This window comes from Planococcus citri, chromosome 5 (genome assembly GCF_950023065.1).
Source record: "Planococcus citri chromosome 5, ihPlaCitr1.1, whole genome shotgun sequence".
Taxonomy (NCBI): Eukaryota; Metazoa; Arthropoda; class Insecta; order Hemiptera; family Pseudococcidae; genus Planococcus; species Planococcus citri.
Genome location: NC_088681.1, coordinates 21,465,098 through 21,481,443, shown reverse-complemented (window position 1 = coordinate 21,481,443; position 16,346 = coordinate 21,465,098). Strand labels below are relative to the sequence as shown.

At 36.0% G+C, this 16,346-nt stretch overlaps 1 protein-coding gene across 4 annotated transcripts in view; it reads left to right on the top strand.

Moving 5' to 3' along the window:
• Hecw (Hecw ubiquitin protein ligase) overlaps positions 1-16,346 on the top strand; it is a 96,019-nt gene that overhangs the window by 22,706 nt on the left and 56,967 nt on the right. Inside the window, exon 1 of one of the 4 annotated variants that reach the window (XM_065365122.1) lies at positions 13,825-13,846. The exons of the other annotated variants lie outside the window; for them this stretch is intronic. The gene's annotated coding sequence lies outside the window, so the exon portion shown is untranslated. Of the gene's footprint in view, positions 1-13,824; positions 13,847-16,346 lie in introns of those variants that run through there. 4 annotated transcript variants of the gene reach the window in all.

The following is a 16,346-nucleotide window of genomic DNA, read 5'->3' as shown; positions in this document are numbered from 1 at the left end:
TTCATTTTTTTTTTTTTTGGTACTTTTTCTCATTAAAAATTGTTGCTTTCTACTTTTTAAATTATAAATTTTCAAGGGCTTTTGCCCTCGCTTCGCTTGGGGTAAATTAAATAATTTTATTTTTCCTAAATTATTTTGTTTGACAAATCTTTAATTAAACAGTCAGAAGTGAAGAATGAAAAAAACATCTTGCGCAGTTCGCAAGATCAACCGACTTTGCTCTAAATAACCCCCAGCAATTTACCAACATTTACCTCAGTAATTTACCAAACATTACCTCAAAATTTACCAATTTACCAAAATTTACGGAACCACCAAAATTTACCAATTTACCAAAATTTACCAATTTACCAAAATTTACCAAAATTTACCAATTTAATAAAAATAACCCCCAGCAATTTATCAACATTTACCTCAGTAATTTACCAGACATTACCTCGAAATTTACCAATTTACCAAAATTTACGGAACTACCGAAATTTACCAATTCACCAAAATTTACCAATTACCCAAATTTACCAAAATTTACCAATTTACCAAAAATAACCCCAGCAATTTACCAACATTTACCTCAGTAATTTACCAGACATTACCCCACTAATTTACCAATTTTTTATTACCCCAGTAGTTTACTTCCAAAGGTTGACACAAATTCAACAAAATAAATTACCCCACTAATTTAACAATACTAAAAATTACCACAGCAATTTACTAAAATTTACCAATTCACCAAAAATTACCCCAGTAATTTACCGAAATTTTCAACCAACTTTATTGAAAAACTGAAAATTACCCCAGCAATTTACGAAAATGTACCAATTGGAATACCAATTTACCAAAAATTACGCCATTAATTTACCAAAACAAAATTTACCCAAGCAATTTACCAAAATTTTCGACCAACTTTAATTACGAGTAATTCACCAAAAATAACTAATCATTTTATTTACTAAAAATTAATATTAATTCACCAAAAAAAAAAATTATCAAAAGTTACTGGCTATTTACCAAAAACGTAATGTTTTTTGTTGAAACAAAAATTACACTAGAAATTTTTGAAAAATTTTGATTTTTTGTGGCAAAAAAATTTTGGACGAATAAAATTAACAAAAAAATTAACAAAAAAATCGACAAAAAAATTTCAGCTCTTGACTCGCGCGGGATTCGAACACCCGACCTCCGCCGCACCGATCCGCAACCTACACACCCTAACCACCCTGTCTGTTTGCTGGGGGTGAGCCGTTTGCGAGATATAAGGGTTTACACAAATTTCAGCTTATCCATAACGTTGAAACACACTTAAACGATCATATCTCGTAAACGGCTGAATCGATTTCGACCAAATTAAAAATTTCTCTAGTTCAGTATCAAAGCAATATTTTGCCATCATCAGTTTCGACTTAAAGTTCGGAGCTTTTGAGTTCAGCGTGACACAAATTTATACATAAATTGATATAAATATTCTAGGGGGTAAACTCGTAACTTTTTTATAGATTAACCAGCAAACTCATAACGTTTTGACAAACTCGTAACCTTTTTAGGACGTGACTTTTCGATGAGGTGCCATATGAATCTACAAGGTGTGGGGAGTCTACTGGCAAAGTTTGAGCAGGGACGTGAGATTGCTGTTTATACAATTTCACTTTTGACTCAATTTTCAAATGAGTACATAGCCTAATTAACAGGTATGAGGATATGAGGAAAAGGTTTTTATTGCCAAGAATCATTTTTTACGTTTTTTACGTTCTTTTTGGTGATTTTGGTGGTTGAAGATGTCCTCTTTCACATGGCGTGGTCAAAAATCGTCTAAAATAAATTTTTGACTGCTGAATTTTAATTTTAAGTTGATTATACAGGTCCAAATTTTCGTGTTTTTCAATCTAAACATTGATTTTATGGGAAAAGTATGCATCCTAGGAAAAAAATGCAATGAAGGAAATTGTAGAGAATTAAATTTCCTTTCTGCTCAGAGCTGGTTATTTTTCTGTAGGATGCTTTGTTAAAAAAGCATTTGCGAAAAACAGAGACGTATGAGACTTTTAAAAAAAAGCTTTTCTGAAAAATTGATGTTTTGGCAATGAAATACTTTTCCACAGGTCACCCAAAAATCAAGTTAACGAATATAACGCGGCCTAACATCGAGTACCTACTATCAGGCCTATGGGGTGACGCGTCGAGCGTATGCACAGCAACGAAGTTACAGAGGGGTCTTGAGATTGCTGTTTATACAAAACGTTATGAGTTTACCTGTATGCGGCTATATATATATATTTGCTCGCGACCAGACATGTCAACTATGCATGGCATATATGCTGAAAAGTGAACAAAATTTTAAAATTGGCATAATTTCTGTTCTAAATCACTTACCAAAATTTTATTTGCAGATTCAATCTAATATTTAAAAAATCTATGTGTTGAAAAAAGTATTCAGATTTTTAGGCTAAATTTTGAAGAAAAATTTTGAAAATGGAGTTGAAATAATTTGAATTTAAAAAAAGTTAAGACACCACAAGAAAGCTTGGACACCATAAAAATTTTTGATGTTTTTAGTTTTTCCATGGGTCAATAAAATACTGAAAAATTTCAAGTCAAATTTGTTGTCGTGTACACTCAGGATCGATGTATTTGCATACATATCCACCAGCGCATCACATTCTACTTACTACAAATTGACTGTAGACCCTGCGTTCATCCTCGCGCCTTGATTTCTAAGCCATGCGCCCTCTGGTGGAAGTTTCTGAAAACTCATAGTTGACTTGTATAGTAAAATTAACCCATGACTTGTCAACTATAGTTGACAAGTAGGTCAGTCCACTTGTATAGTAAAATTAACCCATTGATTAGTTGACAAGTCTGGATACTAATACCTATATATAAATATATATATATAGATTGCCCCCATACATTACGCAGCCCATGACATTTCACTGACTTTTTGCGGACCGATGTTTGGTTTGCACTAGCAAGGGCGCGCTTGATTTTTTCCATGTGTTCTCAAAGCAGCTCACTGCTGGGCTATGGAATGAAGGTATATACTCAATCAGGTTGGAGAAAGACTTATATTTAGGCTTGTAATTCAATTTTCAATTTTTAAGGAGGGCTCCCCACTCAAGTGTATGTTTTGTAGATATTCCCCAGACTTTTTCCACCATCAAAAAAATGTTTTCATTCGCTTCCAGAGAGGTGAGGAACTCAAATAGCTCGTGCATGTAACGCCAAGTTCATAAAATCGGATAATGCAGGTCTTTAATGGTATTCTGCCTCATATTTACACTGCGTTGGCTTGTTTCTAATGTCTGTGGCGAGTGAAAACAGAAAAGACTTTTTGCAGCCCGGTACTGGGCTGCAAAAAGTCCAGATGGGCCGCAAAAAGTCTGAGGTTTATCTAGTATGGGCTGCGTAATACCACTTTTCATGTGTATATATACATGTAAAAACCATACATTACGAGATCCGTTTTATATAAAATCGGGCATTGCGAGATCCTGAGATCCTTTTGCCGGATCTCGCAAGTTCTCTCATATGCCATGGTACTCGTGAGATCCGGGGGACCCTGTACACACATTTTCAGCCGGATCTCGTTTTACCTACTATTTATATACTTATATACAATTTTTGAAAATAGATAAACGACGCATCTTGCGAGATCCACCCCCAAATCAGGTTAAGGCCGTTGGTGGATCTCGGTTTATGCGGATCGCGAAATTGATGGCGGCAAGGCATAGAAAGGCACTGTTTACACACTGGAACGTGCGTTCGAACGAAGTTGTAGGGTCATTATTTGAGTTTTTAGCATTTTTCGAAATTTTTTGGGTCGGATCTCGCAATGCCTGTGTATATGTCGGATCTCGCAATGTACTATAAGACAGTATATATATATATGGACCTAAGTATCCTCGACGTCACCATACATAAACAGTTCCTTTTGGTCACCAGCTTTTAAAATGCCTCTGGCGGTGTATTTACTTCATATTTGTAACCAGCACAGTTATAATAGTGCTTATACTCTTTTCCCCACTTGATTTACATGCTTTAAGTTTATACAAAAAAAATTTACGAGAATGGTACCAATTTGCCTCCGATTATAAACCGATCTCTTCCGTGACCTTGTGTATTTAAAAAGATATTGACTATACCAAATTGTCACCTGCTGCCTTGCCTAATAGATTACAACTGCGCTGGCTACGAATACGAAAATATAACACAACTGGAAGCATTTAAAAAGCGGTGACCAAAAGGTACTGTTTATATACGGTGATGTCGAGGGTATGTCTGTGTTGATGGAACAAAAATTTTAAAATCTGTATACAGTAGGTGTATACATGACCTTTTCATCACCGGACAAACTTTTCCCCTTTTACGTTTCAGGGGAAAACAAACCGTTTGCACTTGGTATACACAGGGCAACGTTTTCGTCACCGGCAAAACGCCTCCGTCACCGATTTCGGTGACCAAGAGAACGCGTGAGTATATAAAAGGTGACGTAGAGGTACCCTTTGCATATCTATGTATATAAACTTATCTCGTTTTGTGTCATACGTCTTATCGTGATCAGCACACTTCAATTCGTCAAGAAAACCCACCCCCACCCAAATCCTCAACCATCATGACAAATACAATACCTCACTTTTCCGTTTCACGGCAAAGTCGGTAAAAGAGGCTGGGAATTTCTTTCAAAAACATCAAAACCACGACATTTTAGCGTTGAAACTTTCTTATTGAAATGATTTTACTGAATTTCACAAATTGTAATCTGCATCCTCATTTCACCCGGGCAAAAAAATGTTCTCTTCTCGTCTTAAATTCAATTTTCAAAGATCAAAAGCTGAATAAATCACCAAAAAAAAAACAGCAAAAAACAGAAAAAAATGAAAAAAGTATTAATTTTTGATTTTAGTGTACCGAGAAGAATTTCTGTTCGTTTTTCCTTTTGATACGTGTTTTCTGATGTGACAATTAAAAAAAAAATCTTGTCATTTTCAAAAAAAGAATATCCGAGAAAAAACGCGTTCAAAGTTATCAGCGGCAACTATGGCGTTTCAACACAATTTAGTGTGTGGGCATGGGGGGATCGTTTTCGTTGTTGTTTGGCAACTTGTATACTGTTGAAAAACATGAGTTGTTTAGGTGACGTGATAGCTCTGTGACGAAGGTACCTACTGGATTCCTACGCCGGAGGTATGTGGTTCGAATCGTTCATGTGGCAATTTTTCCAAATTTTTTTTTTCAATTTTAATTTTAATGTAATTTGAATGTTTTTTTTTGCTTTTGAAAATGAATAATGAAGTTTTGTGCAAAAATTAAATTATTAAAAATGACTGATTTTTTAAAAAATTTTCAAATTCAAAAATGAGCTTGAAGATCTGTTGATCTCAAAATTATCAAAAATTTCTGATGTTTTTAGATGAATAAATCGAAAAAAAATCATCAAAGTAAAAAAAACTTGTCATGAACAAGAAAAATTGAGATCAAGATGAAAAAATTTTGCATTACCTATTTGTTTTTGAGTTTTTTGCATCAAAATTTTGTGAATGTGCTTGTACAAAATGTTCATTTGAGGTATGATTTAGCAATCTAGGAACTTCAAAAATGGTTTCAATCAATTTTTAAGTGTTTTCAGTTCCCGAATCCAAAAAAAAAAGATTTTTTGAAAAAGTGATGCTAAGGTCCCTTTTTTCCTGAACGGTCACATGGATGAAACTGGTTGAAAAAAGTCAAGTCATTTCCTTCAAAACGGGAACACACAAGGGGGAGCTGTTTTTTTAATCTCAAATTTGAAGCAAGGAAAATTGCATGGAAAAACGTGGAAATAGCAAAAAATTTGATTTTTCAAATCTAGTAGACACCCTGCTCGCGGTTCGGGCCAATTTGTTTCTCGTTTCAACATTTAAAAAAAATCACATTTGGCCCCCCAAAAATTCAAAACAGAAAATGAAGCGAGAGAGTGAAATTTCACAACGTCGTCAGGAACCCCTGAAAATAAGTATTTTATCGCCATCCCCTCCCTCCTTCCCTCGGCAAATTCTGAACTTTGTTGAAACTTTTTGTCTGTTAATTTGAGCCAGAATACTCGATTTTGTGAACCAGAAAATTTTCTTCATTTTTTTCACTCGACCTCCTCCCCTCCCTTCAGATTTGGTTTTCCAGATGATTGTAGCAGTCATTTGAAAACACGCAGCATTCGAGAAACAGTTCTTGAACTGAAGTGCATAATTAAATTTTGGATCTTCTGTTTGAAAAAACTTGAATTTGCAATAGCGAACCTTTGATGATACCCAAGGACCCTAAGCCCACATTTGAGGAAGTAAAAATACCAATTTTCATGGTCAATTATAAGTAACTATCATCGTAGTTATAGTTACTGTTGGTACTGTATACAATACATATGTTATAGTTTTGGTAAGTATAGAAAACAACAACAACAAAAAAAAACACGAAAAAGAAACATCGAGCCTACACGCATTTCAAAATTTCAACATGTTGTTATCTCGAGGATAAATGTCGGTGACGAAAAGTTTATCTGTATCGAGTACTTTGGACGACGATGCGGTGTAATTCGCGCCACTGTATATTTTTCATCTTGTACGTGTACTATAAGTATACATGCTTAGTACCTACGCTACTAGCTTCACGAAGATAAAGAGTATATAAAGCTGAGTAAAAATTAATCATATCTAACTTTCGCATTCATCGACCTTTCTACTTTTAGCTTTGAACAATTTCTTGTTTCGGTGCCAAATTTATTACGACGGTAGTTGTAGTAGTAGCGGCGGCGGCATTTCAAAGATGGAATTTTAAAAGTTTCTCTACCATGTTGCCCGTGTTCCTCCGCCTCGCCCCTTCCCTGAATATTTTGTCTTGTAATTTTTCTTATTTATTTTCCAAAACGTCGTGTTCTCTTCTTATATTTTGCTCTTTTCGTTTCGTTTGAGTAAAAAAAAAAAAAAAAAGAAGCAAATAGAGATCCCTCCCTTGGCGTGTTTGACGTTATGTTCATCGGCCTCTCATGACTTGTTGACCATCTACACAGGCTCGAGCTATGAGCTGGTAACTTGTTGTTAGCCGTGACTACAAAGTAAACGCGTAAACGCATTACGGATGTGTTCTCCCATAACTGCTCGCTCTCAGAATGAATATTATGTATGTACATACATAACATATAATAGTACAGTACACACATATAGTATAATATTATGTCGAAAAGCTAAAGCAAAGAAAAAAAATAGTACATAAATACGTAAAGTATACGTAGATACTCGTATATGCAGTGGAAACTTGATGTTTGGCACCTTCCTTTTTCCTATCGCTCGCACATACACACTACACAGTGGTCTATTTTTAGTCGATTCTTGTTTACGAGATGATACGTCCTTCTGCGTACGGTTGTTTCTATGGTACTATAGTAATAAGTCATCTTGAATGAGAGGGATTGGCCATTCAGTAATTCAGGTAAATAAGGAAAAAACCATAACAACAATCGTCCATTGAAAGTTCTCGTTGCGTCGCGTAAACAACACGTTTGATATCTTCGATGCTCATCCCATCCCCTATATGCCGGTTCCAGACTATGCGCGGTTCGCGTTTCGTGGTTCGCATTTTGAGATTCGTGAAGGATTCGCGATAAAAATGATGAAATACGAAACACCTCGAATTTGCACTCTACACACTATTCGTATTTCGTCGATATATGTACATTTGACAAGAACGAACTTGAAAATTCGTCAACGAATCGCGAATCCCTTTGACGATTCGTCTAAAAACCGCCCGGTCGAGAGATCGGGCGCGAAACGCGAAACGTGAAAAAACTGATTCGTGATGATTGCGAATCACCACGAACAGGTGCGAAATGTGATCTACACACTATTCGCAGTTCGCGATATATTCGCGAATCATGTTTTTTTCGTGGTGATTCGCGCATAGTCTGGAACCGGCAATAGGCTGAAGTTCGATTCGAGAAAAGTTTCTGTTCTTCGTACAGTGAGGTATTGGGGGGGGGGGGGGATTTGAGAGTTGTGATAGTTTTTCCAATTCTAACGGAGACCGAATATCGTCGAAAATTGACGCAGATCCTATTTATTAAAATTTTGCTCCAGTTCATCTCCAATTTGTTCTGCTCTATGAATAACCATTTTCTTGGAATTGATGACGTTCTCGAAACAGATCCTGGATTTTCTTTCGGAAAAACAGCTCGCTCGACTAATTAAACGCAGAACTCAACACGCGTTACGTGCCAACGGACACGTTCTCCCCCTCCCCTGCCACCTTTTCCCATTCTTCCCGCCAATTCTCGCTACCATGATACGTGCAATTTGACCCACCACCACCACCACCACCCTTCGGAACCATGATGCGGCTGTGGTGTGGTCTACGTGAACTATACGACAAGTAACCAGGCCGCGATGAATTTCGAAAGAATACTCCGAAAGGACACAAATGCCATTATCGCCTCGTACACATCCTCGCTGGAGACGCGATAGTAATTATTAATTAATCGAACCATCGTCGTCGTAATAACGAATTCGCTCCCACAACACGTCACGTACGAGTACCGACGTTACGCCACCGCGCCGCCTTCTTCTTCCATCAACGCGCAGCCCATCGAGTATTGTTTTTGGAATTTAACGCGAAATTTAAACGTCCGCCAAAGAGTCCACTCCACCAACACATACACACACATTTTACTAGCCGGAAGTCGCCGCTACAAATACCTTATAGCGTTATGGAAATTCTCACCTCGACGCCCCGCACGCTCGAGTCGTAAATGCGAGGAAACGTCGTTCACGCGAATACCAGGGGTTCTTAAGAATGAACGTACGAGTGATGAGTACGTTCGAGTTGAATGATAGACAGACGTGTCGTGAAAAATTATCTTCCTACAGTTTTCACCAACTGAATGACTCATCATCGTATATAAGACAGGACGGATCGGGACGCGAGGACGCGACGACGATGGTTTTCCTCAATGAAAATTATTATAAGGGTAGAAGCGGAGAGTAATTGGGGTGCGTATAACCAACCGAGAGAACTGCGATCGATAAGTCTGTCATATGTAAGACGAAGTTCTTTCAGAAAAAAAATATCCCACGAAATAAAGATGTAGTCTGATATTTTAAACGATTGCCTTTTCCGTCGTCGTTTCCCTTCCCTGTTTCGACGAGCCGTTTTGAAAACTGACAAGCCTTTGACAATGAACGAGATAAAATGATTGAAAGTAGAATGGATCGTCAATTTTTTTACAATTTTGTTCGACGAGACTCGAGTAACACTTTGTCGATAATTTACGAGTTGATACAGAAATTTTTTGTAGGGATGGAGACTGGGGAGGGATAAATACAAAATCTTTAATTGATTTTTTTTCAGGTTTTGGAAAAAAATTGATATTTTTTGAGGAAGATTGAAAATTTGTATAAGACTTTTTTTTTGAAAAATTTACTAAAATGGGAATATTTTTATTTAGGTTAAGAAGTACTCGAAGTCGAAAACTCTACTCAAGAATCATTAAAAATAATCCCCAAAATGTACGATCGATTGTTTGGGGGAGAGGGAGGGAGGTAACTGAATCCTCAGTGTCCATTTTTTGGAAAACCTGGGAAAATCGGAAATTTTACATTTTTGGAAAAATCACGGAAAAATTTTCTTTCTAAAATAAAGACGATTTCATAAAATTAACCATTTAATCGGTATTTATGTACCTAAAATTGGATTTTATTTCATTGTATGTGAAAAAAATCCCTTTTTCCCTCCTTTTATCCCGTTTTTTTGCCAAAACGTTCAAAAAAATGCTGATTTTTGGCAAATTTCCGTAAAAATCATAATTATTTCTTTTCAAAATTCCCCTAAAAAAAAACCTGTTTCCGTAAAAATTCTCCAAAAATCCCATTTTTGCTAAAATTGTTTGAAAGTTCCATTTTTTTGGTCAAAATAGTCAAAAAGTTTCAACTTTCGACAACATTGCTTGGAAATAATTCCTGTCTTTTTGCTAAACTTTCCAAACAGTATTGATTTTTGCTTTAGATATGTATATAAAAAGTTCTGTTTTTTTCAATATTGCCAATTTTTTTTTCAAAATCGCCTAATAAAATAAAAGCCATATTCTTTGACAAAAATGCAAAAAAATCCGTGCTTTTTGCTAAAAATGCCAAAAAGTCCTTTTTTTTTTGGGGGGGGGGGGGAATTGTTGAAAAGTTATGCTTTCTGTTTCCAATGCCATAAAAATGCTGTTTTCTGCCCAGACTGCCGTCGTGAGAAGTCTTGTTTTCTGAATTCTAATTAAGTGAAAAAAATCTGGTTTTTCGCTAAAATTTCCTTAAAATGTGCAACTTTTGCCAGAATTGTCAAAATTTCCCATTTTTTGCCAACATTGACAAAACGTCCCAATTTTTTGTCAAAATTGTCAAAAAGCTCAAATTTTTGTCAAAATTGAAAAAAAAAGTACTACTTTCTGTTCATGAGAAAAAGGCTCTGTTTTTCGCCAGAATTGCCTCAATGTTTACTCGTGCAAGACTCTGCTGCGTATATTTTAGTGGGCTTATCTTTTCGTCGAGCAAACACTTCATTTTTTTATAAATTATAATGGGATGTAATTCATTATCTGTTATTTTTCCTTCTACGAGTATATTCGATGAAATTACAAATACTCATAAAGATATTAAAAAAGCTTTATGAGAAGCTATTTTATCGCGAGAGTCTTGGAATTGATGACGCGAGATTTTGATTGATTAATTCGCTGCCCGGGATGAATAATAATAATAAACGAACTTACGCGTAAAATAATAAACGAGCTGAGTGCGAACATGTTGTAAACAACAAAATAATAATTCATATTTTACGATAAATACGACGAAATTACGCTACGTCGACGAAAATTACTGGAAACCGAATGGAAAATGGTCACTTGTTGACCTTTCGGATGTACGTACTAAAAGTATACTTTTATACCTGTGATTTGGGTAATCGTATTTTTTATTTTTTTTGTTCATTCGTGTCGTGTCGCTGCCCCTTCATATAGTTCAAGTGGATGGATGCTCGTGTAGATATCCTGTTTTTCATCTTCAGTCTTTGATTAACCGACGTCGTTGTCGTCGTCGCTCTGATGAGCGTCCTTGATGAAGCGACTACTGCTGCGTTGGGTGTACCTCTCTCTACCTTGTATGTACCTGGTGGATATTTGTATTTGGGAAGAATATCTATAGTATGTTGAGGAAAATAGAGGGGGAGGGTCAAGATGAAGCATGTAATTCACTTCGTAGCAGAATAATTGTACAGTGCAAGGGCTACGGATAATTTCAATTGTTAGTGTAGGGATATAAGATGATGAAGAGGAGAAGTGAACTTGAAGGAAGCCACGAGCTTGGCTATGTATGTATCTCGGATATAATGACGATTAATTAACGTCATACCGTAGTCTTCGCTTGTCTTGTTACGGCTGCTATTGCTGCTGCTGCTGCTGCTGCGGTAATTTCTTTAAGGTGTTCTCTCCGGTATTATAAAAATACCAGAGAGTGCTTCGGTAACAAACGTTTGAGTGTAGGTGAACATTTTGATATTGTACTCATTTTGTACCAATTTTTTGCTATTTCGTTTGGTTTGATTTCATGTTTTTAAAAAAAATGTTTGCTGCATTCCTATAATTTAGTTTAAAGTTTGCAAAATCGCTCCTTTTTGGGCAATTTCGTGTTTTGAAAATATTTTCGTCTCGAATATTGAGAGTAAATTAGCCCGAAGTATGGAAAGATGATTTATAACATTTGGGGAATACTTTGAAATACAGTGGTGCCAATCTTCTCGCCATTATTTCCAATTTCAAAAACTCGAAAAAATATTGATAAATTTTTAGCCATTTTTTTCGATTTTTTGAAATTGGCAGTAGTGGCCGGAAAATTGGTACCAGTGTATTCCAAAATATTCCACTATAAATTCAGAAATTAATGCGAAATATTTGCGAAGTAAATAGTTTCAAAACACGAATTTGCCCAGAACTAAATGATTTTATAAATTTTCAACTGCTCAGTCTTAGTAGAACCCTAAAAGTGGCCTTAGATTTCTTGAAGTCAACGCAGAATTACAAAAACCCATCTTGGACCTGCACCATTTTCCCCAAAACTGATTGTGTAGGAGTTAATTCCTTCTCTTTGAGGACTCAAATGTTCCCTCCAGAGGCACTTTTGGAGCTAAAATTTTTTCTGGGTGACTTTCAACTTGAAATGAACGTCTCTATAACAAATTACGTCAAAATCCTCTTGATCAGTTTAGTCACGATCTCCCCAATGTCCATTTCTTTCAATTTAGTGATTTAATTAATAATTGAATGAATTAACTTTTTTTTATAAAATTTTTAATTAATGTTGTGATTTTTAATTTTTTTGTTGCAGGTGAGTACCTTAACATTTCACCCAGGATATGATTATTGCTGAGGCATGAGGCATGAAGGATGAAGTTTTTGTGAGTACTTATCATTCTTATTTTAAATTGAACGATGAAACGAATCTGTGGCCTGGTTTGTCTTTCAAAGCAGAGTTGTTCTAGTTATTCCATGTCTGTGAAAATAGCGTTTATAAATCTTCGAGAAACAAATTTCATATAAATTTTTTACCACATTGACTTATTGGAGTTGGCATCCTCCAATAGTGAACCCTTTTTCATTTTCAATGTTTGTTGAATTTAATCAGGTTTTTCCTTGAAAATAATTTTTAAAAATGTCAAAATTCAGCATACTTGTATGTGGAAGGAGGGGAGGGGGAGAAGAGGCTCACAGAAGTGGAAATGAGGTAGATAACTCAATAAAAAATGAAGCAATTTTCTCGTTATGGGAAAGAAATTTTTTTATTAGGCTCTCAAAATGAAAAATTCATGATGAAAAAATGCTGCAATTCTTCCAATTTTTTTATCAATTTTTTTTTTAGTTTTATCCCTTTTAAAACATATTTTTTACAAAATTAATATTTTTTCAGTCGAGAAAACAATTTTTTTCATTTTTTCGGGGTTTCCCTCACAAGAATGAGTTTTTTAAATCGTTGTTCAATCCCCCCTCCTCCTCCTCCTCTTCCTCCTCCTGGAATTTTTGAAATGAAATATTTTTATGAAAAATTCCATTTGGTATAAGTATTTTTGCTCCAAACATTTAATTTTTTAATATTCATGTTTATTGTTTATTTCTTCATTGGGGTAGGAAGGGGAGGGGTGTTGAAGAAACCCAAATTTGCAAATTTTTTAAAGTATTAAAAATATTTTTCATTTTGAAAAAATTACGAGTAGTAATTTTTATGCAATTTTTTTCAAAATAAGACATTTTTATTTTAAAATTTTGAAGAAACGTTGAAAATTTGAAAATTTCAGCTCTAAATTTAGAAAAAGGGCAAAGAAGAAGTGGGGTGGATGAATTTCAGGCCAACCATTGTTGAATTTTACCATACTTTTGATTCAGAAAAAAAAAATGAGAATGAACAGTCCTATTGGTGATTTTTGCTCATACTCTCAAAGTACGAACTTTTTCGCATAGGTATTACCGCGCCATGTGACGTGTACGACGGACGACGCCCGGAATGTGTGAATTATTAGCCCGTGACGTGGTTCGCGGTGACGATAATGACGATGACGACCCGAAGAGCGGAGAGGCTCGAAGGAGTGTGGCGAAACGTAAAAGTATTGCACCATTTCCGGCCGGATAAAAAAAGGCTCTTTAAAATCGTATCGCAGTGAACGTGTTATTTCACATAGAAAGGTGTTCTGTTATGTAGCGTACTTACCTTCTTTCTACCTACAGTGGATTGGATGAGATACGATTCTTATTTAGATTGGTTGACCATCCGTATGTCCGATCCCATGTGATTCCTTCATCTCTCATTTTGTATGTATTATACGTTTACGTATAGGTATAGCTTCGGGTATATAATATTATGAACCTAACCTATGTGTATGCGTAATGTACTGATTTAAAATGGATATCGCGAGAAGCCGGACAATGAACTAGATAAGGAAATGTGCTGTGGTGTACTTTGGGGTAAATCTGGATCGTCGCGATGACGATGACGCGATTGAGGCTGCATAAGTAATGCAGCGTTTCACCATTATCTTTCTGATCGTCTCAGCTCTCCAGAGCTAGCTATAGTGCAGCGTCAAAGATTACGTAATCATTTCCTTATCAGTCGAATCATTATGCACATACAGGTCCGCCCTTGGTACGACAGAGAAATGAGAATAGACGCGATTTCTATGCCGGATTGCCGGTGTCGGTCTTTTTTATCCTTATAGATTTTATATGTACGTTTGGTACAATTGCAACGACCGACGAAGACGTCGACAACTACCTATGAATGACGAGTTATCTATTCAATTCATACGTATCTTTGGTTTGAGTTTGAATTTATATTTATTATGCATCTGGAATGCATATTCAATCAACATGGATGGTGGCTCGATTTGGAATGTACTTTGCATACTCGGCGAGATTTTCAATTACGCGGATTTTTTTTTAAACGTAGGTCTACAGTCTGGGTACTACCTGTCTTGTATAAAGTACGAGTCCATCTCGACGTCGTGTACCGTTACGTTGCTTTGTTATCGACAGAAGATGTCTATTTGTTGTACGATGAGTCGATTCCGATTGATTATGTGGAGTGTACTGTGTACAATGACGTGTTTTTTTTCTGTTTCGTAAGCTATACATGATAGTGATTGGTATCTTAAGTCTCATCGATGCCGTTTCATGTCTAGATACTTGTGATAACGGTAATTGATGTGCGAAGTTTACGTCGTCGGTCGTATCGTATCGACGACGATTCAGCAATCAGCTTCGATTTTCAAGTACGTAGTACTTGTCGTAGCTGATTATCTGTGTGTAGTGCTTAGCTGCTTACTTGTTACGAGTAGGAAACGGGCCAGGCGTTACGATAACGATGTTTTTCTCTGGTTTATACGTTGTTTTTTGTGGTGTTTTTGTTCGAATGGGTTTGTAAGATTTCCATAAAGTGTGAAAATTCGATAGTTTTTCTTTTTTTTTTTGAAGGAAATACATACATTAGTTTGAAGTTATGGGTTGTTTTCGTTTTAATGAATTTTACTACGTGTAAATTTTTTGGTTCAGTTTCTCAGTTTTGAAGATAGTTAATGTCGAGTGATTGAAAAAATACTTATTTGGTGTTGGCATGAAAGGGGATGGTATTGATTGAGCGAATCGTTCGAGAACGATGATTCAGTTCTGATTCGCATTGTTTTGAAATTACTTTCAAGCGTGAAAAATGTGTTCTGGTGGTTATTACATTTGAAAATATGCTCGTTTCGAGCGAATCGTTCGCGAACGATTTGGTTAAAATGGCAATTCAAACGTGTGCTTGAGTCATAGATCGTTGGACAGTAAATGCATCACTTTTATTTAATTCATTAAATACGGATCCGAATCGTTCGCGAACGAAGATTCTGTTTCGATTCGCACTGCTACTTCTACCTTAAATCAGTTTCATGAGAAAGTAGAAATGGATTCTGGTAATCATTGTATCTGAAAATATCTTTTGTCGTTTGAGAGTCAAGCGAATCGTTCACGAACGATTTAGAAACAGAGTGATTCACATGGGTAGTTCGAATTCGATCTCGTCATTCAAACCGAGAGTCGTTTCGCGATTTCGCGAACGAATCACTCCAAAAAATTCACAAATTATTTATTCAAGTGAATCGTTCGCGAACGACTCAAAAGTTGAGTGATTCACGCGACCAGTTCGATCACGTCATTCAAATTGAGAGTCGTTTTGTGAATGAATCACTCCCAACGATTCACTAATGACTCACTTCAAGTGAATCGTTCGCGAACGACTCAAAAGTTGAGTGATTCACGCGATGACGTGACCAGTTCGATTCGATCGCGTCATTCAAATCGAGAGTCGTTTTGTGAATGAATCACTCCAAACGATTCACAAATGACTCATTTCAAGTGAATCGTTCGCGAACGACTCAAAAGTTGAGTGGTTGAGTGATTCATGCGAGCAGTTCGATCATGTCATTCAAATTGAGAGTCGTTTTGTGAATGAATCACTCCAAACCCAAACGATTCACAAATGACTCATTTCAAGTGAATCGTTCGCGAACGACTAGATGAAATTCGATTCGCCAGTGTGTTTCAATTACATATATTGTCAAAATGAAGAGTTTGAGTGAATGAATGCTATACAAGTGGTCGTTTTCAGCGAATCGTTCGCGAACGATTTAGTTTTTCAAATGAATCATCATGAACATAAAAAAGTTGGAAGTTTGCGAACGACTTGAAGAATTTGACTCGTATGTGTATTTTGATTGCATTGTGAAAATGAAGAATTCGAACGAGTCATTTCTGTCAAATTGTTCGCGAACGAGTTTTT